The sequence below is a fragment of the Talpa occidentalis genome, unplaced genomic scaffold (assembly GCF_014898055.3).
Source record: "Talpa occidentalis isolate TD23 unplaced genomic scaffold, MPIMG_talOcc4v2.1 talOcc4.10, whole genome shotgun sequence".
Taxonomy (NCBI): Eukaryota; Metazoa; Chordata; class Mammalia; order Eulipotyphla; family Talpidae; genus Talpa; species Talpa occidentalis.
In genome coordinates, this window is record NW_023600993.1 from 37,374,021 (window position 1) to 37,397,438 (window position 23,418).

The 23,418-nt window shown below is 40.0% G+C and overlaps 1 protein-coding gene and 1 long non-coding RNA gene across 17 annotated transcripts in view; both read left to right on the plus strand.

Annotated features, from left to right (window-relative positions):
* The window catches only part of CACNA1D (calcium voltage-gated channel subunit alpha1 D), a 477,528-nt gene that overhangs the window by 64,150 nt on the left and 389,960 nt on the right, over nucleotides 1-23,418 (plus strand). The gene's annotated exons all lie outside the window — the stretch shown is intronic.
* On the plus strand, nucleotides 19,691-21,871 carry LOC129145700 (uncharacterized). The gene is made up of 3 exons (XR_008551621.1): nucleotides 19,691-19,712; nucleotides 20,087-20,172; nucleotides 21,827-21,871. It is a non-coding gene; the product is annotated as an uncharacterized LOC129145700 (long non-coding RNA).

The window sequence follows — 23,418 nt, forward strand, 5'->3', positions numbered from 1 at the left end:
CCTCACATCAGAATTTTAGTGTTTTTCAGCTTCACTGCTGCCCTTGATAAGTCTATCATTTGACTTCCAGTTCTTTGTAGGTCACCGGCTTCTCTCTGGTTGTTTTTAGAGTCTTTGGTTTAGCCCGAGAGTTCTGAAAATTTACAATGACTTGCCTGGCATGTGTTATTTTTCAGTCATTGAGCTGGATTCTTGGTGAGTTCACCCTTAGTTCTTGAAACTTTTCCTGTATTAAAAAAAAATTAAAAAAGAATTTCCTCCCTCTTATTTTTTTTTTTGCTCTTTCTCTCTGGAATAATTATTTAGAAACTGAAGTTCCTGGGTTGTTTTTTCCTTTCCTTTCTATTTTTATTAGACATTTCTTTGTCTTCTTGGTCTACTTTTTGGGATGTTTTCCTAGATTTTAAGTGTTTATATATTTTAATTGGAAGAACTTCCTTTTTTTGTTCTTGATGAAAACTTTAAAACTTTACACATAGTATTTTGTTATTACTTTAAGAATGAAATCTCTTTTCTTATTTCTCTGAGACCCTTAAAAGTTTTTTTTCTGCTTCCTTGCGATATCTATTTTCTGTGAGCTTTGTTATTTGTCAACTCATATTTATGGATGAAGTTGTTTTTGTGTATCTCAAAACACATCTAGAATCCTACCACTTCTCACCACATCCTCTGTACCATCTGGGTTCATATGCCATCATTTCTTATCTGAATCATTGCAACCATCTCCTAATTGGTCTCCTTGCTTCAATGACTGTGCCTTATAGATTATTCTCAACAGACATTACAGTGGTCTTTTAAAAACATACACTATATTATATCTCTTTTGCTTCAAAACACCAATAGCTTCCCATCTTACTCCAAATAAATCAAAGTCTATACAGTGATATATTTATTTACTATCCTGTATAACAAGTTGTCCCCAATTTAGTGACTTAAAGCAATGCACATTTAATATTTCACATGTAATATTTCACTGCAGTCACAGCATTGGCTGGAGCTAAGTACTTATCTGGAAGTTTGACTATGGGAAAGCTATCAAGGTTGTGGGAGGTGGGGAGAGAGAGAGAAGCAGGAGGAAGAGGATAAGAAGGGGAAAGAGAAGAAAAAGAAGAGAAACCAGGGCAAGTCTTCTAGAAAGACAGGACCTAATAAAAGATAATCTTAAGAGTGACATGTTCTATCATCTTTATCATACTCTTTTGGTTAGAATGAAGTCACAGGTCCTGTTCACACACAGAGGATTAAACTATACAGGGATGAACATCAGAAGTCAGGGACCATGGACCATGGGTCTACTACTTGAGTCTGGCTGCCACAAATGGCCGACAAAATCATATATGGTCTGTCTCCCTGTTAGCTCTCAGCCCTTTCTTATTTATCCTGCCGCAGCCATAGGAGTCTTAGGACTTTTTGTTCAGGTGTCATTCAGTTTCTCCAAGAAAGATTCAACCAATCTGTGCCCTAGGAGTGTAAGAAGCCTGGCTGTCATTATTTTATAGCTATGTTATGGGAGGGACTGAGATTCTCATATTCAGTATGCAGTTTTCACTCTATCTCTGTTTCTAGTTTTGCTTCTTACTGAAAACCCCCTACTTTCCAGACTTAATGCTGTCTTGACAGACCTCTGGTTTAATTTCTCCAGAGGCGTTACCTTCTGTCTCCTACAAGAAGGGGAATCAGGGCCTCCCCTGGTGGTGTAGCAGTTGAGAGCTGGGCTGCGAAGCTGCCTGCAGCCTCTGCAGCGCCAGTTCGATCCCTGGCCGCCGGCGAGTGTCCCACATGGCGCGCAGACTTCTCCTGCCGCCCGCTGCTTCCCTCAACAGTGTACTTCGTCAGTCTGCCTGTTCTGTTCCCCGCTCTGGCTCTGGTGAGTTTTTTCACCCTCCCGCGCTTCTGACTGTACCCAGTGCACAAATAAATAAATAAATCTTATATTAAAAAAAAAAAAAAGGGGAATCAACTGAATGTGCCAGGTGGAGGCTGGGATCTTGGGGCTTCCCTGCTGACTCTGTCTCACCTCTGACTTCCTAGAGAGTTCTTGAGGGTGTATAGCTTCTCTTTTTTTGTGTGTCCTCAGGGTTTGAACTTTCTCTGTTCTGTTAAGTTGTTCATACTTCCTGAGTCCACTTACTGATTTTATGTAAAGTTCTCTTTCTCCTCATTTTGGGGAGAGTTTTGAGAGAAGACCATCTTGATACTGAAAATCCTAAGAAACATTTTCACCCAGATATTTAACATTTTCTGGGGGATAAACTTAAAGCTTAAAAATATTGATGGTAAATGGAAAATATTATCAGAGGCAGCTTGATACAATACAAAAGCTGAACATCAGGAAAAAGATTCCAGACAACCCAAATGGAATTGGAGGAGTTGGTGAAGAGTACCATCTGAAGTCAACACTTCAGATAATTCATACTTTTTGACACTGTAATTGACATTCAAGGACAATATCTTAAAGGAATAATTAGAAACGCAGGCAAAAAATAAAAGTGCAATTATGTTCATTATCTTACTTGTCAGAGGGTCAAATTTGGAGAAACTATAGCCAAATAAAATACAGTCTGTTCATTGGAATATTATGCAGCCACTAAAAGAGATATTTGAGAAGTAAAAAAACCAAACTTTTAAGTCTGTTTAATGATATGAAAAAGAACTCACAATATATTAAATGATATAAACAAGGCAAATATATATCACTTTTACTGTAAGAAAACTTTCAAAAGGTACAACCTCTTCAGAAACTTTTATTGTAAGAAAGCTTTCAAAAGGTACGACCTCTTTAGAAATTATTTATTTTAAACCATTTTAAAGGCTATTGTTTTATTTTTTAACATTCAAACACTGATTTATTGTGTAGGAAAACATACATTGGTAGTAAAACTAATGACGAGCAAAGGATAATACCCATCTCCCTTGAGGAAGGGGGAGATGCAATTAGGGAAAGGCCATTGGACTTGACTGGTATTGGTCGTGCTTGGTCTCTCAGGCTGCATTGTGAGTAGATATTTTATATTATAAGATATAAAATATTTTTTGTTATATTTTTATTGAAATAACATTGCATTATAACATTATGTAAGTTTTAGGTGTGCATCATTAAAAATCAACATGTATATATACTACATTAAATTCACCACTAAAACTCCTATTCGTTAATGTACAATCGACTACTTTTATCCCTCCCTTCCCTCTTTCCTTCAAAATACATTGAAGGTACACAGAATGAGTGTAATATGTACCAAAAAGTACTAAGTTATGATCTATAAATTAGTTCAAAAGAAAGCCTTGGCTTCTTTCCTTAGGTACCTGTGGCTCTTACACATAGATAGGAAAGGGGGGAAGGCAGTTTCTCTTTTAGTTACCTTTCTTTCTGATTATTTGGTAAACTTATAAGACTTCACTTTCCAACTTTCCAAAATAATCTTTGTATGTACTTTAAAAGAATGGCCTTTTCTAATAGTCTGCCAAGTTTTTTTTTTTTAAAGAATGATTCTTGACCAAGTTTGGAAAAGCATGTAAATGTTCACTGCACATAAAATCAGTGTGTTCATTTCAAAGGAAAGTTCTCCAGAATGCAGGGCAATTTTAGAGAATGCAAATGACATGCACTCTATCAGTTATTAATGTGAGATGAGTTTCATTCAGGGAAAAAATAGTTACTTAGTGAAGATGTTAGTTCTTGTACCTAAACTCTTCACTACATAAAATAAACGTTGGGAAATGGCATGCCTCAGGAGATAATCATCACGATGAACTTTTTGTTATTTAGCATGCATTCTTTTGCCCAATTCACAAGCATAGTGACTATGAAAGTTTTAGGAGGACACTTCCAGCTCTTAAGGGAAACTAGAGCTAGGATAATAAGCAAAGTTACATGTCCTCATCTATTTTCCTTTCCCTTATTTTTTTTTGTTCTTCTCCCAGCTCTGCTCTCTCTTCATTAGGAAGGGGGAGAAGGTACATGATCTGTCTGTATTTGCTGTTTTATCTTCAGAGGAGTCTCTCAAACTCCTGACCTGAAACCAACTGCACAATTGTGTCTTTTACCCCTCATCTCTCTTGTACATTTACTAGCATCTTACTGTGCAAGCCTGGCCTCAAGGAACTCATGATGGAGCTAGTGAGTCAAGTGTTTAGTGTATGGTATGTGTATCTATGTGGGCCTGAAAAGCTATAGCTGGACAAAGAAGGCATACTCTACTCTCTGAGAAAGGAGGGAAATTTAGGTACATTTCAGAGCCCAGCTTAATCCCAGGAAGCTTTCTTTGTCCACTTGAGTACTCATCTCTCTCCCTTGACTTTTTGATCTTACAGCCTCTGCATACGATTTAGGACTCCATCCAGACGTACAACAGCTACAGCTAGGTTTTGGTAACTGCTTTGTGCCAGGCATGCTACTAGGTGCCAGGTGAGCAACACATAGTGATTCCTGCCCTCCTGGATGTTACAAAAGGGTGAAGAGGCAGCCAACAGGTAACAGGAATAAACAGTTCATTCAGGACTCTCCCTTCATTTAGATATAAACTTGAAACCACTTAATTTTCCCCCCGCTGACTGCTTTCAACCTTATTCACCCAATTTCTTATCTTTCAGTGAATGCTTGGTAGATTCTTTAACTTTCCAGTCAATTTGAGTGATTACGCTACAGTCCAGACTTAAAATTCAACTTGATTTCTGATTTAAGTCAACTCCTCCCCCATTACATGCTGTATTTCTGCTCACCCTATCTAGGAAGAGATTCTTAGGGATTCTACCTGGTCCCTTCTCTTGGGGAAAACTAAAAAAGCAAAGTTAATGGGATGAAACACCTCTCTACTCTAATTGTTCTCAGGGCTGCAGTCCATACTGTATCCTTCCTTTGAACTCATTCTGAATTCCCCTCATCCTTAACTAGTACAGCTGCTGATTTAGGTTTACCTTATATGGTGGGGGGTGGCAACATCTCATAAGAAATAACTTCTTTTTCAGAGTTGTAAGAAGAATCAAAAGACAAAGATTGATTTCAGTCAGGAAACTCTAATGCAAATAGACTTACACTATGAAAAAGAACCATCTCCTATCTGTGAGCAAAGAGTAGTCCAATGATACAAGATGTTTAGTCTCAAAACATATGGCCATTCCTGCAGTGTGTAAGATCTGTACCTCTCCATGTGCCATCAGGCTGGGCAGGGCAGTACCAACAGATGTGTGAGTGGGTTGCCTGGGTGTCTAGCACATTCTTCGCTGTCCCTCTTGGGAAGTAGCTGTCCTACTTCTTGCTAACAAGCAAGATCAGTGACCGCTGCCGGTATGGTGATGGTTTTCCTTGCTTGCTGGTCTTATGGAACAAGGAGATCAAAGTGACTGGGTGGCAGTGGTAACTTAAAGGCTAAGAACTCTCGTGTGTTCTCTGGTAGAAGTGTTATTTCTATGGGAAATAGGACCAGTGAACCTCTGGAATCTGAAGTAGTAGGGAGAAGAAGCACAAATTCCCTTCGTGGGTCACTGTGGGTGATAGTAAGTGGGGACACTCCTACTTTTACCCTGGGACACAGAATAATACAATGGTCTTGCTCTAGGTGTAAACTGTGAATATAGCTTGAGGGTATCATCTCTAAGCTGGCACCTCAGTTGCACCTTCAACATGCTATTTTATCACTGTTACAACTTCTAGAGAGGCGAACAATGTGAACAATGTGAATCGACCAGTGGATCTCGTGGTTATGTGCCACATTTCTTTATCCTCTTTGCCGTAAAATGAATCACATGGTCTAATGGACTGTTGTGCAGGACCCTGTATTGGAGTACTGAGTACTCTAAGTCCTCAGACAAAGGTGCTGGCCAAGACCTTGTAGGCATAAAAGACAAAAGTAAACTGTCAAATCCCAATAGATAAATTGCTTTCTCTTATAGGTAAAAGGAGTTCCATGGAATCATCTTGGTACCACGTGAGTATTTAGTCTCCTTAAAGAATGATACTGTCAGACTCTCAGCTTTGGTTTCTGTTGCTAACAGGTTAGTCACTTGGCAGTAGCAAAAGCCTAATCAGTCTTGATCAGTGAGAACCACCCCATAGAATCAGTGCAGATTCTGAACCATCCCTGAACCATGGCTACTCCATTCATAAGCCCAGGGTGCCAATAACCAATGACAGAGATTGGATGATGTCAGTTTGGCTACATTATTCTGTCTGCTTGATTGTTTAATGTCTTTTCTATGTTGGATGCTATCTGGTGAGTATTAATATGTGATATAAATATATTTGTGTTTCTCCCCATAGATCAATCTATATTCCCAAACCTCTTGTCCTTTATCTTCCAAATTTTCCCTTCCATGCCTCTTATCAACCAGTCAAGCCATTCACTGTGTAGGTATATCCTTACTTCAGACCATTTCTTCTTCTACATACAGTAGACGACCAGGTACAACCCTCATAGCTGCTGTCTTTCGGTGTCAGTCCAGAATGCCATCATAGTCCATTTTTGGCTTGCATCAACATAACAACTCATTCCATCTGTGAACCATGTCTGCCTTTTTCCTTCTTTGTCAGCCATTCACAGACGAACTCCAAGTTGGCATAGGTGTGAGTGGAGGAAGAATTGTGTGCAATGGGGTGGAGGATCTGAGGGACTGGTCAGCCTGCTTCATGCAGCTTTTTTGTGCCCCTGGTCTCGCCTCATCTCAACCCTAGATGTACTATTTCAGTCTTATGGTATGTCACTGTTAGGCCCATCCTATCTGATTGGTGGGTCTGACAGGATGTTGTTAATTATGGGCAACTTTGGTCACATAATCACTTATCTAAGCAGGCAGTCCATCTACCCAGTAGCACTCTAGAAGAAAATTTTAAAATGGTTTATATTTCTCTGCTGCAGAGATCATGGCCTTACTCTAATACTCTTGGAGTTTCTTGCAATTACCCTGTAAGTTCTAGACCAAAGAGCTAGAGTTATTTATTTATTTTTAAAGATTTATTTATTTATTATTTATACAAGCACTGGGTACAGTCAGAAGCTTGGGAGGGTGAGAGAATTCACCAGAGCCAGAGCGGGGAGCAGAGCAGGCAGAAGTACCAAAGTACACTGCTGAGGGGAGCAGCGGGCGGCAGGAAAGGTCTGCGCGCCATGTGGGACCCTCCTCCAGTGGCCGGGGAGCAGCCGGGGATTGAACCGGCACTGCAGAGGCTGCGGGCAGCTTTGCAACCCAGCGTTCAACCGCTGCGCCACCAGGGAGGCCCGCTAGAGTTATTTAAACTGAGCACAGAGTGATATGTTTATATGTCAGCAGAGTTTACCACAAACAACTCATGGCGTTTGTCCCCCATCATATTTACTTCTATACTCAAATTCTTCCAGGTTGGATGGTTCAGGTTATAGAACTGAATGCATCACTGCTTGGATTGTGTATAGAGCCCTTTCCTACTCTGGACCCCCTAAAACTTGCAGTCATCTATGCCATTTAGAAAATGAGTTTGCACAGTGTTTCCAGATGTGGAACATGCTGCTCCAAAATTGCAGGCTCAGACACGGAAATAGAAGATGACTGAGTATATCCACACAGGGAGGTTTTGTTAGTGGGCACAATAATAGAAAGAGAGCTACAAGTATGTTGAGGGAACTGCAGGGAAATGATTATAAAGATGGAACATGGAATCTAAAGAGGTTGACGGATATGAAAAATTATACTGCAGATACAAAATGACGTGAAGAGTCACTGTAGGTGGGATACTAGAGAAAGTAGACAGAAAAAATGGGATGTTGGAATTTGAATTTCGAAACACTGGGGGGGAGTGTGTGTGTGTGGGGAGAGAGAGAGAGAGAGAGAGAGAGAGAGAGAGAGAGAGAGAAAGAGAGAAAGAGAGAGAGATAGAGAGAAGGTGGTCCAGAGCATGAGGGCATGAGGGCAGCATGAGGGCAGGTAGGTTTTGCAGTGGAGTGGAAGAGTCATTTGAAATTAGAGGCGATGGCACCCTTCTATTTTGTTCATTGTTAATTTTATTGTGGTGTGTGTCTTTACACGCACAACTTCTTATATTTGGTATCTAACAGTGCTGAGCCCATAGTAGGGATTCAATATACATGCGAGAGGAACAGCCTTAAGATCTCATGCCACACTTGGAGAGGAAAGCATAAGGTTCTAGACCAAAGAACTAGAACTATTTCAACTGAGCACCCGTGAGGTGTTTACACGTTAGCAGATGCAGTGCTACAGTTTGCAAGGAGGTCTGAGAAGCAATTATGGAGAGCAGATTGACTATTTTTGATGTTTGCTTTTGTCAGGGTGACTGGGAACGAGAGACATGACTATAACACAGAATCAGTACAGAGGTTCTGTTGTGTATTACTTCCAATACGACTTCTGTCCTTGTATACAGTTGTCTGGTTCATTATTTTTAATGCCAAGAACAGCTTGTATAGATAGTTCTCTTTCATCATGTTACAAATTTTTTTTTTTTTAATTTTTTTTATAGAGGCATGTTTTTTATTTATTTATTTCCTTGTTTTTTGTTTATACATGCACTGGGTACAGTCAGAAGCGTGGGAGGGTGAGAGAATTCACCAGAGCCAGAGCGAGGAGCAGAGCAGGCAGAAGGACCGAAGTACACTGCTGAGGGGAGCAGCGGGCGGCAGAAGAGGTCTGCACGCCATGTGGGACCCTCCTCTGGTGGCCAGGGAGCAGCCGGGGATCGAACCAGCACCGCGGAGGCCGCGGGCAGCTTCGCAACCCAGCGCTCAACCGCTGCGCCACCAAGGAGACCCATGTTACAAATTTATGTTATTTTTTTCTCTCTTTTTTCAGAGGAAACTGAGGATGGCTTTGATTTTAGGGGGAAAGAATATAAAGCCTTAAATACATATTAAGGTGCAAATGGCTGAGGCTAGGGTCTTACCTGAGAAAAAATATATAACTATATCTATATCTGATATAGATATATTATATAGGTATAGATGTAGTTATACATATATAGATATCTACATATCTATATATAGATATAGATATATTATATAAGATATAGACATCCTTTTTTTTAATTTCTGTCCTGAGAGAAGCCAGAAGGCAGAAGAGAGTCTGAAGGCAGTCTTTCCTGACTGATGGCATGGGTGTGGGAAGAGATCTGGGGAAACATGCTCTAAGGGGAAGCTTAGGGAGGGGTTAACCTTTTTGCCCAGGGCCTGCTTGGCCACTGGTGAACCTCAGGGTTGGAGGGTTTAGTGGTGAATATCATTTCTGCACACTCAAGTCCTGGTCATGCTCTCTGGGTGATTTTGAATCAAGTGGAAATATTTACCTCCTTATTGGGCTGTGCTTACTCTCTCTTCTCTAGGAATTCACCTGGCTGATAAAGTTTACATCTCCTTAAGTGCAAGCAAATTCTATGGCCATGTCATTTTCTTGCTATGTAGTCCATTTTATTCTTTCAATTGTTTCGTATGGCTTGAGTATGAAGAAATCAGTCAATTTACATAGGGACTAATCAGTCATCGAATTAAAATGGAACCTGTTCCAATGCTTAGCAAAGCTGAATTCTGAGCTTTAAAACACATAATTCCCCCCCCCCCCGCCAAAACTGTTATCAAACTAAAGTCAACTGAGAGTCCAAAGATCTGAGTTTTATTTCTATTTAGTTCTACTATGAAATAGTGGCATGATCTTGGATGAGTTATTTCACCTTTTGGTTGTGTGTTCCTCACCAAACATAAGAAATATTGCATTAATGCCATGAAAGCATCTAAAAGTGCTGGGTAAACTCTAAACCGCCATGTGATTATTAGATGGCATTACTAATTTTGTGGTTTGAATCTTGGTAAACATGCCACAGCTCACAATTGCTTTGGAATCTGCTCAGGCTTTTCCTGCTTTTGTTCCTGTGGTTTTTGCACCTGTTTTAGGGGGCTGAGGGCCCTGTTAAAATCTTTGATGAGCTTTTTTTCCCCAGGTCATGTTATCTTCCTGAACGCTAATTCCCAAGCTTAATAGCCACTGCTGAGTCAGACTGCCTATCCTTTTCTCTCCCAGAAGTGGTGTTGATGTTTCTGGCTTTTTACTTCTACTTTCCCTTGAGGCCTCTTAAGTTTGAGAATTCATTTAATTCCCCATCTCCAGCTGGGAGTGTTCTTGAATTCTGTTTCTCCTCCAAGATCTGTGAGGATGCGGCTGCTCATTCCTAGATATCCTTTTCCTTATATTTTCAGAATTGAGCATACTCCTTGACTTCCATTTTCTGCAGTGTTCTTTTCTTTTCTCTGTGAGTCTATTTTCTAACATTTGCTGCTTCCATCGAGAATCCTCTTTGCCTTGAGTTAGATCCAATAAGTATGGGACACTGGTGTTCTTCCAATGTGTGTTATTTATAGTCTAACTTCTCTGCTTCTGAGTAGACACCCTGATGAAGTGAAAATTAAGAAATGCCTTTCCCCCTTTCTTTCCATTTCTAATCCTGTGACTCTGACTTGACTGAGGAGTCTGGCCACATGGTATAGAATTATCCTAACTTATGTTTTGGGTGAGTTGAATTTATCTACCAACCATGGAATCACAAGAGGAATTTTCATCCCAATTTTCAAGGTATTTGCTATGGGATATCATTGGGTTCACTAAACCTTGAGTCTTCTGATGTCTCCTTATCTGTTCTAGTGGTATAATAATTTATTGCCTACTTCAGTTAGGAGGATGAAATGAACTAAGTTTTGTCATCTGTAACATACTTTGTACATGGAAGCAATCTTTGTTGTTATCGTTACTGCTGTGGCTGATTTTCTGGGGGGTTACCAGTCATATAAGCACTGAGAGACTCCCTGGAACACAGGAATGGGCACTGTTTGTAGGAGTTCTTCATTTTGGATACACACACTTTCTCAGTGTTTTCCTGGTATTTTTCCTAGTCTGTGGTTTAACTATTCATTTTGTTAATGGTATTTTAACAAGCAAAAGTTCTAATGTCTCCCTCCCCTTTTCATTGGTGTTGCTTTCTGTTCCCTAAGAAGTCTCCAGTTTTCAAAGATATAATCCTGTTTATTTCTAAAATCTTTACAGTTTTAACTTTTTGTATTTTGGGAAATGACTCATCTTGAATCATTTTGTTATATAGTATGAGGAAAGGGGTTAAGATTATTTTTTTAAAAAATCCTACATAGATATTTGGTCATTCAGCACCATTTGTTGAAAGACTTTCTCTTTCCAGTTTAATTGCTTTGAGAAATTTGTCAAAAGTCAGTTGACTGGAAAAAATGTGGGTCTGTTTGTGGACCTTCTTCCCCCCCTTTCTGTTGATCTGTTTATTCCTGTGCTGATGTCTTTTAAAAAACTATATATATTTTTTGTTGAGGTAACATTGGTTTACAACATTCTGTATATTTTAGGGGTAGAGGTTCATCCTTTTCCGTTGTGAACCATAGGTATATAAACCCACCGCCACCAAAGCACCCACACCCACCATCAAAGCACCCATAATCTGCCACCAAAGTCAATAGGGTCCCCTCTACCCTATGCTCTCCACCCTTCCCCACCCTCTGGTAGCCTCAATTCTCAGTCATATTTCTAGGGTTTGTTTTGACTGTTCTTTGTTTTGTTTCTCTGTATTCCATATATGAGTGAAATCATCCAGTATTTGTCTTTCTCCTTCTGACTTATTTCACTTAGTAATCTCTTCCAGTTCCATCCATGTTGTTGCAAATGGCAAGATTGCATCTTTATATTTGATAGCTGAGAAGTATTCCATGGTGTATATCATATATCACATCTTCCTAATCTACTCCTCTGTTGTTGGGCCCTTAGATTGCTACCATAACTTGGCCATTGTAAACTGTGCAGCTTATGCAAATATCTTACTCTCTTCCTTACTCTAGCTTTACGATAGGTCTTGAAGTCAGGTAGAGTAAGTCTTCCAAATTTGTGGCTTTCATTAATTCAAAAGGGCACCTGCAACCCTATGTCTATAGCAGCACTATTTACAATAGCTAAGCTATGGAAACAACCCAAATGCCCAAAAATAGAGGACTGGATCAAGAAGATGTGGTACATAAACACAATAGACTATTACTCAGCAATCAAAAAAGATAAACTCATGCAATTTGCAGCAACATGGATGGAGCTGGAAGGGATCATGCTCAGCGAAATAAGCCAGAAAGAAAAAGAAAAATACCAGATGGTCTCACTCATAGCAGGAGTTTAGAAAACCTAAATAAGGGACCAGGAAAAAGACTAATTGCAATAAAGTAAAAATCAAAATCAACAAGCAACTATAGACCAGAGACACACTACAGTGGGGGGCAGGGGGAGGAGAAGAGGGATTAGGGTCAGAAAAAGGGGGTGGATATTATATGGGGAATATAACCAAAATGAAAATGCATGTATTATGCAAAAACGAAAAAAAATTTGTGGGTTTGTAAAAATTGTTTTGTTTTGACTGTTCTAAGTTCTTCACATGTCCATATAAGTTTTAGGATCAGCTTGTCAATTTCAAAAATAATAGTACTTTACTGAAATTATGATTGTATTGCATTGAATAGATGGATCAATTTGGGGAGAATTGATGTCTTAATTCAATTCCTCTCAGTAATGTTTTGTAGTCACTTGTAGATAATATATGGTTGGATCATGCTTTCTTATCAAACCTAAAAATCCTTTCCTTTTAATTATGGTTATATTCCCCATACAATTGCACCTCCCCCCTTATTTTGACTCTAGTCCTTTCTTTCCCCACCATTCCCCCCACCATGTGTCTCTGGTTTATAGTTGCTTGTAGTATTTAATCATCTACATTTAAAGTAATTGTTGAATTCCAAAGAGCACCTGCACCCCTATGTTTATAGCAGCACTGTTTACAATAGCTAAGCTTTGGAATCAACACAAATGCCCAAAAATAGATGACTGGATCAAGAAGATGTGGTACATATACACCATGGAATATTACTCAGCATTCAAAAAAGATAAACACATGCAATTTGCAGCACCATGGATGGCGCCGGAAGGGATCATGCTCAGCGAAGTGGGCCAGACAGAAAAAGAAAAATACCGGTGGTCTCACTCATAGCAGGAATCTAGAAAACTTAAATAAGGGATCAGGAAAATGAATAACTATAAGAAAGTGATAATCAAAATCAACAAACAACTATGAACCAGAGACACTCTTTGGGGGGTGGGGGGCGGGGAGGGGAGGGATTGGGGTCAAAATGGGGGGATTGTAATTGTATGGGGAATATAAAAATAAAATTTATTAAAAAAATAAAGTAATTGTTGAGATGTTTAGATTTTGGTCTCTCACTTTGGTTTCTCTTTGATATGATTTTTTTGTTTCTCAGTTACTTCTTTTTTGCCATGGGTGGGGGTTGGTTGAATGTGCTTTAGGATTCATTTTAATTTTTCTTAGCTCTAAGTCTTTGTATATTTTCAGTAGAAGCTTTAAGGGTTACAATACATTTTAAATTTATCCTATTTAACATAGAATTAATATTACTCCTTTCCTTATAATTTTCCAATCCCTGTGCTAGCCTGAATTCTGTCACCACTTTAAGGCAGAGAGACTACAGCTTTTTGCCAAACCACACAGCACAGATAAGGAGTCCCCACAGGCAAAAAATCAAAAACATCACCCCTAGGGAAGTCCCCATCTTTCAAGGGTTAAATTCCCTCCAGTGTCTTTCGGTTACTCTCTAATGTTTCCATGTTTCAAAGATAATTTTTGTCCTGACTTTATAATTGTTACCTGTAGGTGAGATACTTTGATCGAGTTGCTTTCATGTTATCAGACTGGAACTCAATCATGACTTTATACAGTACCAAGTACTCCAACTTCTGTGACTTCTGTTCTTTTGGGGTATTGCTGCTTCATTTTCTGTTGGAATCTTTCTCTGGAAGTACCCTTACCTCCTTCTGCTCTACTAAGTCCTTTACCTTTCTTCAAGTGCTTTCCTTCTTCATTTATTGTGGTTCAGGCTTACAAATGTCTAAGTTGAATCAAAAATGGATTTTTTCCCCTTATTATTTTTAGAGTAATTTCTGAGAGGAGAATTGGGGTGGACATAGTTATTCTGTCCACTTGAAAACTGAAGTCTCTTGAGTTATTCCTTTTTTTTCCAGTTTTGAAGTCTTTTTTTATTTAAATATTTTATTTTATATAATTCTTACATCTTTTTTCATCTTTGCACAATGTGTGCATTTTCATTTTGGTTATATTCCCCATACAATTGCACTTCCCCCCTTATTTTGACTCTAGTCCTTCCTTATCCCCCCCCACCCCGTAGTGTGTCTCTGGTTTATAGTTGCTTGTTGATTTTGATTTTTACTTTGTATTGATTAGTCTTTTTCCTGGTCTCTTATTTAGGTTTTCTAAATTCCTGCTATGAGTGAGACCATCCAGTCTTTTTCTTTTTCTTTCTGACTTATTTCGCTGAGCATGATCCCTTAGATGTGGTACATACACACAATGGAATATTACTCAGCAATCAAAAAAGATAAACACATGCAGTTTGCAGCAACATGGATGGAACTAGAAGGGATCTTGAGTTATTCTTGTATTTAGATTATAAATTCTTCTTGGACCAGGATAGTGTCTCTTTTGTGTTCTCTCAATATCATCACCTTATAGGAGCTACATTAATAAAATGCATGTTGAAGTCCAGGTGCTTTGGGCACACAAAGCTCTCTGAAACAGACTAGCTTTTCTGGCTGTTTTGACTAGTTACTGTCTCAGAGATCCACTTCAGTATCCCTGTGTTCTCTGAGCCACTTGGCCCCCACTTAGTCTGTTTTCTTAAGGGCTAAAGATGCTCTGTGTGCTTTCTCAGTGATCCTCAGATCCTCTGAGAGAGGTGAAAATCTTTCACAGCCAAGACTGAAAGAATGAATGCTGTTCTTTGTTTCAGGAAAAGTATTATTCTCCAAGTCTTTAAAAATGGTTTGTGTGTCAGGGACAGGTGGCAGTTCTAAAGTTCAGCTTTAGGAAAATATATATATTATCAAGGTTTTCTCCTGAGATCTTTCTGAGAAAAATAATGTGAAAGAATCACTTCCCCTACCCAGTTGCAGACCTGACCTGCAAGAACCCTATTCCCCTTGAAGCTGAATCTCTCAGTCTGGGCTCATGGTCACATATACCACTGACCTCAGAGTAGTACCCATAGATCCTCCTTCTTAGCCACTAGATATGGGTTTATGGACCCATGGACTCTTGCCTAGCAGTAGCAGAGCACAATGACATCCTTACGTGCCCTGGGAGCATCTATGTTTCTATGTACAGGCTCTGTCAAGTCATTGATGTAGGGCATATGTGGGAACCTCCATTTTTAATTAACCTTTAGGGCTCATGCACGGTCACAACAAAGGGATCTTTCTTTGAGGAGCAGTATTAAGCTGCAGGAATTGGGGCTATATACTTGTCATGATTAAAATTGTTATCTACCTTTTCATCAGGGATCTTTGACAACTGATCTCCAGTTCTGGCTTAACCATTTACTAATTGTATAACCTTGGACAAACTCAAGTCCCAACTTAATTAATCTGGTTTACTCTTTGATAAACTGGGGATGATAATATTTTCACCTACTGCAGAGGTTGAGTGAGGCTTAAAGGGTAGCATAGAGATGAAAAGGTATTATAAAATATAAAAATAAGTGATCCATATTAAGGCATAGGGAAGTCTGTCTTCCAAGAAAGGATAAGTTAAAAAGGGAAGTCTTGGTTACTTCCTGAGAGTCCAGTTCTTGGGGTTAAAAACAGAATATAGGCAAACTGGAACTGAATTTGCCAAAGGGTCTGCTGGCATTGCCACATCTCTCCCCCTCTCCTCCGTCCTCCTGCCCCCAGAAAGAGACAGGCATGAGCATAGGGCAGGCCAGCCCTCCTCTGTGCTGCTAAGCCATCCTTGCCTCTGGTCCTTGTAAGAGGGCTGACAATCAGCTCCCTGCTGCTTTTCTCATCTTTTAAGATCCAATTAAACATCTCTGGCCACAGCATGACAATTGTCTGGCCTCTAGACAGTGAAACTTCACCTGAGGTGGCATGAGGAAGCCAAAAGAGAAAAGAAAAGCTCCTTTATCCTGGAAAGATAGGCCCACAGTTCCTCAATGGTGGAAACTTTGTGGGGCTTGGACCCAGGTTCAGGGTGAGCAGTTGCCCAGCTCAGTGCCAAAGGTCAACAGGTTGAAGGGCACATGGCAGATTTAACCAGGTCCATGCAGTTCCTGTGCCTAGATGTGGGTAGCTTAAGAATGGTTATAAGGCATGTGTGAGAAACAGCAAGTGTGACTGGAATGTGCCAGCAGGGAGAGGTGCTTTTAGGTTAGGATGGGACCAGACTGTAGGGGATCTTAAAGTCAGGGGTGAAGAGTTGAACTTTGTTTTAGCTGGATCATCAGGAGTTCCCTACACAACTATAGTGGGCACCACTGTCCTCTAGTATCAGCAAGAGGATTCTGCTTCTGGTGGGGTAACTCCAGGCTGCCATCTTGCAATATCTTGTTATTACACACAGTTCAGTCAATGGCAGTGAGTGCATGGGTGTATTGCTTGCTTACTACAGTAGTAGCAGTTAGGAAGCTACTACATTTGGAAAAACCAAATGCTTCTTATTCTGAAATGAATACTATGTAGTTACTGGAGCAAACAAAACAAAAGAAGGAACTGGACTCTGATTGTGAATTTGCTACTAACCCATATAATGAAGCAATTCTCTTCTCAGAGCTTCTGTTTCCTTATCAATCCAATGATGGGGAGAGGGACAGTTGATTAGTGACCTCTAAAGTTCCTCTTGACTGCTCTGAGGAATAGTTCCAGCTATGGACATGTCTGCATTTTATTACCATTTGTCTTACATGTCCATAGGACTTATTCTCTTGGATCAGATTTCTGAGGAAGTTTTAAAGATGAAATAAGTGACTTTGAAAAACAAGATCACTGATCCAATTTAGCCTTTACCAGGTGGACTTTTGCCATTGGGTTATTTTTCACAAGAGGAAGTGGCTTGCCAGCAGTTACAATGTGTTGACAATGGTGCCCAGATCCCATCTCTCTCTCCCTGCAGTTTTCTTCTTGCCGTCAGCAGCAGAATTTATTATGTGGTAAAAAGATTGCCATACTTTCTATAGCTGTGGAAAAAAAGATCAATAAACCATAGAGTTTTTGGAGAACTTAATGGTAGAAGGGGGCCAGGACTGGGCCTGGCAGAGGGGTAAGATTTAACCAGATAGAGAGAAAGGAGTCCAGCATTCCAGGTGAATCAGAAGGTGAGGCAGGGCCAATGTGTTGGGAGGAGTGGAGAGCATGCCCGGTGAGAGCAAGAAGCAGTGAGAAATGAGGCAGGGGCCTTATGCTCCCCGGGGATGCTGGGTGTTCGATGAGCTGAGTCCCAAGGTGTGGTCTGGGAATTAAAACCTAGGCATCACCTGGAGGCTTGCTGGAAAAGCATCACTTCAGGCCCACCCCCAACCTGACTGAACCTGAATCTCCATTTTAATAAGATCTAAAAGTGATTCCTGTGTACTTTAAAGTTTGAAAAGTGCTTTAGCTCAGTACAGTAATTCTCTGTGATTCTGCTAACTAGCCCTCACACCAGACCCCCTGAATCAGAATTTTTGGGCATGGGGCTTGGACTTTGGAAGTCTTAAGAAGCTCTAACCTGTAACCAAGGTTGGGATGTACTATTTTTATGGCTGTAAAGCAAGAATGAAAATGTTGGATCAGAAAATAGCGCAGTGAAAGAGCTAGTAAAAATGAAAGAGTGTACTCAGAAAGCAGAAATTAGTGGTGATGAACCAAATACAAAAAAAAGAAGAATACAACTCTACCATGTTGAGTCTTGATGGTTGAGAAAATGGCTGTTCTAGAAGTTGCCATGGGAGAAGCTGGTTTAGAGAGGATACTGAGAAATTAGTTTGGTTTGAGACATTTCTACTTAGATTTGTTGGTAACTATATCTGGAAGGTACTAGGCAATGTAGCATTGGAGCTTAGGACAGGACAGAAGTATGGATATATAGTCCATTATTATAGAGATGGGAGCTTGAGTCACATGAATGGTACAAGGTCACCAGATGTCAGAATAAAGGCTTTTGTTGTTTCTAGGTTAGAATGATAGGCTTTGAAGGAATTTTAGAAAACTTTTGACCAAAATTCTCTGCATGAAATAGTGCCCTGACCTCAACAATAGTGCAAGGAATGTCTTTCTCCCTTGGCCTAGTTAACCCCCTACCTGGAATCAGGAAAGGACCATGCCCTGGGCTATGCTGTAGAGTTCACAGAAGGTTCTGGTCCATGTGAAGTTCCCCTGCCAACTCTGACTCAGCTGCACACTGTATTTTCAGAGTACAATTATGTGTAGCAGAATCTCTTTTCCATGGCTGACAGTGTTGCCCATCTGTGGAGTCATTAAGCTCGGAGCTCTAAAAGCAGGGAGGAGATACACAGTGGGAGCAAAGTGGGAACCTGTTCGAATGATGGGAGGTTGTGAATTCCGGTCTGAACCAGGGCTCCAGAGACAAGCATCCCTTTCTTTTAGGAAGAGTAGGAGTTGAGCAGTAATGCACATAACTGATCAGCAGTAGAATGTAAAACAGATTGAAATACACACTGAGATGAAACAAGTAGGCTTGGTGTTGGAAAACCGGGGTTCAAATCTAAGTAAGCGCTTTAACTTACTGGTGGTAGCCTTGCACAAGTTTCCACCCCAGTATAATGAGTAATTTTCTTTTCCTGTTAGGGCTGCAGTGAGCCAATGGAATATTGCTTATGGGAATGCTTTGTAAACTACAATGTAATACTAAATACAACATAAATGTAACACTTCATTAAAAAAGGAACACCATAATGTCAAATGTATATACAGGTAAGGAGGAAGAGGACATCAATGAAAACTGGGGATCAATTTCCATGATGGTTTGGGAGGTTTTCTGTATTTCCTGGTGTGCAAAAGGTAGGAATCTTTCCACTGGGTTCTGTAGCTATTGTGGTCTATTCACTGTTCCTTCTTCAGTCTGAGACCACCCCCCCAATCAATTTTTAAGGTTTTTAATGTGCCTATTATATACATCTGGTTCTGTATGCACACCTGGCCTTTGGTAAAATTGTGGAGGAAGTGCAATTGCCTACAGTGACCCTAGATAACATCTCTTTAGTGTATGCTTTCCAAAGCAGAAGTGGACATCCATATCCTGAAAACAAGATGTGCATGTTATCTTCTTTTCCTTTGTCCTACCTGAGAGGTAAAGGACTAGCTGTGGTATTTCCTGGGATATTGGTATTGCAAGAGGAAGATGAAGTGGTGATGAGAGAATTCCTGGCATCAGTGAGTTGGGTGGAAACCTGTAGATTTGATCTTCCTGGTATCTTTGAAACCATTCTGTACAGTAAAGGTGTCCATCAAATTGTTGGGATGCCCTTGTGGTAGAATATTTTCAAGTCCTCAAGGGTGTCATAAATTGTATAATCCACATCCTAAGTAAATCCAGTTGCCTTATTTTGTTGAAATTCTGTGAGAAGAAGAGAACAGAAGAAAATAAGCTATTGTGCTCTTCACGCAGTTAAGCACCATTGCAACACAAGAGCATTAACATTGCTCACGCTGGCTGAGTCTGTTCAGAACCATCGAAAGCTATGAGAAGAAATCTCATGAAAAGTAACTCATCTGTACAGTGAAGACACAGGTCTTCAAGCATCAGTATATATCAGAGTCATTTAGAACACTTGTTAAAAACAGATTGCTGGATGCTACCTCTGGAGTTTCTGATTCAGTAGGTCTGGGTAAGCTGAAGAATTTCCCTTTCTAACAGATTCTCAGGTGAGCTAGTGCTGAAACATTGTGGGTACTATATTTTGGAAACCATGGATCAGGGGCTTTCCTATATCAATATCCTATAGTTCTTTTATACTCTGTGACCTCATGAGATAGGTGCTTCACAGAAAAAGTAGCAAGTTCAGAAGGACTGGGGTTATTGAAGTTCACCCAGCCAGGGAAGAGCAAAGCTGGCTTCCATCTCACTCTCTCTGCCTTTTTCTGGTTCTAAATGTTACCATTGCGAAGTTCTAGGAGGTCAGCTAAGTGTGACCAATACCAGATCTTCCTCAATCTTTGGCATCTTTCTGTGGAATTTTTTTTTTATTCATATTATCTTCAGCAGGCCACAGTGAGCTAGAGGAATTGGGGCATTTTGGAGATTTATGAGGAAATATTTGGAGGAGAAAGTAAAGGGACTAGAGGAAGGTAAGTCCCCAAAAAGAAAGGTCCTTGAGTGTAAAGGGAAGCTGGTTAGGTAGGAGCTGGGAAAAGAAACCAAGGAGAGGATAGGGAAGGGAAGAGGTACAGGCTGTGGGGAGGAAGAATCAAAAAGACCTTTTAAACCACTCAGGGATTTAGCCTCATGGACCAAGCTGTCCTCTCTTTGAGTGACTTGGTGACTCTGTCACATCATCAAAGGTCTAGTCTGTTTCTGATGTAGAGTATTTGTAAAAACCCTCCCATACATCCTTTGTTATTTACCATTAAAGTAGTGTCAGCCTTTGAAAAATTATGGAGCGCTTGGTATGTTTCCCTTTCAGCCCCATGTGTTCCTTGTATTTATCAAAATGGAACACTAACAAATATTTATTCAGTTTTAAAGACATGTTGACAATAAAGACTACCATGTGTGTCTCCCTGCCATGGTGATTATTTTGCTCAATACATGATTGACTGAGATGTCTTCAGTGTATTATAAACACATTAAAAATAGCAGCTGAAAAAAAAGATAAAACTGACAAATATAAAGTTCCATATTTTGGGATGTAATACAGTGCCAACCTGGTTATTAAAACATGAAACAGGCAATCCTTAATGAGTTATTTAAGTTTGTATAATGAATCTTCTTCAAATAAGTGTTTTTGGCTCCTGCAATGTTTCTATTCATTTATAAAAGTTTCTCAAATAGGAACCTTTTAAAAAGTTACAATCCCAAATTTTAGCATCTATATAGGGCATTCATGATTTATTTAATCATGAAGATAATAGAGGTTACTGCATTTCCAAATTACATTTTTTTTTAACAAACAGAAAGAAAATGTTATTATGTTGGCTAAGTACTCTCTACTTTGTGTTAATCAAAGAGAGTCCAAAGCACTAAAAATTTGTGCTGCTTATTTCTATGGGCTTTATTAGTAAAACTGTAGAAATGAAGACTCCCAATATTTTCATTTCCTACTTTATGTTCCCCCATGCCATTGATTTAAAAAGCTTAAAAAGCTTATGTCAGTATCAAGGATTTGTGACTTAGATTAAAAAAAAGTAGTAAGAAAAGTAAACAGTTCTACATGCATCCATATGGTAGGTGCCAGGTCTGAAAGGTGCTGGGCTGTTGAAACTTTTGCATGTTTTGTGAATTGAATAAACAACTGCTCTGAAGAAACAGGAAGGAAACTATAATGTTTGAACTATTAAATTTCTGACATTTATTAAATCTCTTGATCTCCCGAACAACTTTCTGTCCTTGTAAATTTGTTCCTGTGGTTGACCAGATGCAGACTTGTGTTAGTTTTCCATTACAGCTTGTGAATTTACCAATTTTATTCCAGTGGTTAGTTGGTGCTTTTCACCTGGAGGTGGCTGTGCAGCAGTGTTGACTAAGCCCAGAGTTGGATGTGCTCTGTGTTCACTCTTAACATTCAGCATGTGTCACGAGGCTGCACTTATGTGGATGTATGTAAATACCTATTTAAAAAATTTCTGCCCTACTTTATCAGCTTAGAGGGTTATCAGTACTGACTCTTGACTCTTAAATACTAAAGTGTGTACAGGAAATTAAAATTAAGTGAAATACAAAGACTATTAACTCTCTCCCTTCACCCCCCACTGTATTCTTTTGCTTTGGGACTATGTTGAACAGCAGAATGCTGCTAATGAAAGAAGAGCCATGACAGGGACCTGGTCTTTACAGGGGCAGAGAATGAAGTTCTAAAGTCAGGGCATAAAGGTAAGAGCTAAGACCCAGCAAAGGAAGGGCAGATCCAGTGAGCACATTTTTTTTTTTTTTTTTGGTGGGACCCTCGCCAGCAGCCGGGCAAGGAACCAGAGCTGCAGGGCCTGTGGGCAGCCTTGCAGCCCAGCTCTCAACCGCTGCGCCACCAGGGGAGGCCCTCCAGTGAGCACATTTTAATGATGTCCTACCACCCTTCCTTTCTCTCTATGTAACTGCATATATTTAAATTCACAGGAGGAATATGAGTTAGCTAGATGGCAAGTGTCAGAGGGCTCTACAACACTGCTTTTAATCTTTGCAAAAAAATCAAGAAGATGGGTGATATCCCTGTTTTACCTTAAGGGAGTAAGTGACTCCCTCAAAGCAACAAAGGTAGTAGCAGACAAAGCCAGGATTTTAGCCCAGAACTACCTGGCTCCAAAGTCTAGACTCTCTAATATATCATCTCCAATATACCGAAGAGATGGTAGGAACCCTTAGAGATCATGTTTTATAACCAGTCGATGTCACTGAGGGGAAGGAGAAGACTTGCTGCCTGCCCTGCTTCCCACAGTCAGTACAGCCACTTGTTGACTGCACATACTATACTCTGCCAAGATTCCCCAACTGGGGAAAGGCAGACAAAGTGGTACATCAGAGAGTGATGGATAAGACTTAAGAACTGGGTCAAGGAGGCTGGGAATGAACCAGTTAAAGGAACTGGAATAACTTAGTCTGATGTGAAATGTAAAAAAATCCTTCTCTTCAAGAGTATCATTAGTTGATGAAAGATAAAGACCAGCTGGGTTCTACTTTCAATGAGGCCAAAGCAAGAAGAAAGGCTTTAAATTGTGCTGGGTGGGGTATAAATCAGTTGTAATCAAGAAGTTCTGATGGTGGGTTTGGATAGATGGGAGGAGGGTGGGTGGCTAGTTACTACCACAGGATAGGAGACCCCACTGAGCTGGCAGCTGCCTTCAGCAGGTCTGTTTTTCTTGCCTAAGCTTAGAATAGCATTGCCCCTCCCAGCAACTATAGTTAAGAAGTAGCATCTTAATTTACTCATCAGAGCTTCTGACATCTACAAATCTCTACACCTTCGGATCCTCCTGACCACAGGGGCTAGAGGTGTTCTCATGAAGCACAACTGTGATGTCACTTCTCCGCCCAATACTGACCTGAGAGAAGTTGTTTGCAAAGTGTGGTCTATGGACCCATAGAGGTGAGGTTGCCAGTTGTAACAAATGAAAGCATAGGATGCCCCATTAAGTTTGAATTTCAAACAAATAATTTTTTAGTATAAACATGTCCTGTGCAATATTTGACCATCTTATATTTTATCTAGAAATCTTACCTGGGTGAACTTAAGACTCTTTAACAGGGGTCTTTGAGGTCAAAACTATTTTCATAGTAATAGCAAAATGTATTGGCCTTTTTTTACCATTTGGCTTTTGCAAAATCAACAGTGTCTTAGCAGGAGTCAAGACAGGGACACTGCGTGCCTCTGTGGATGTATTATG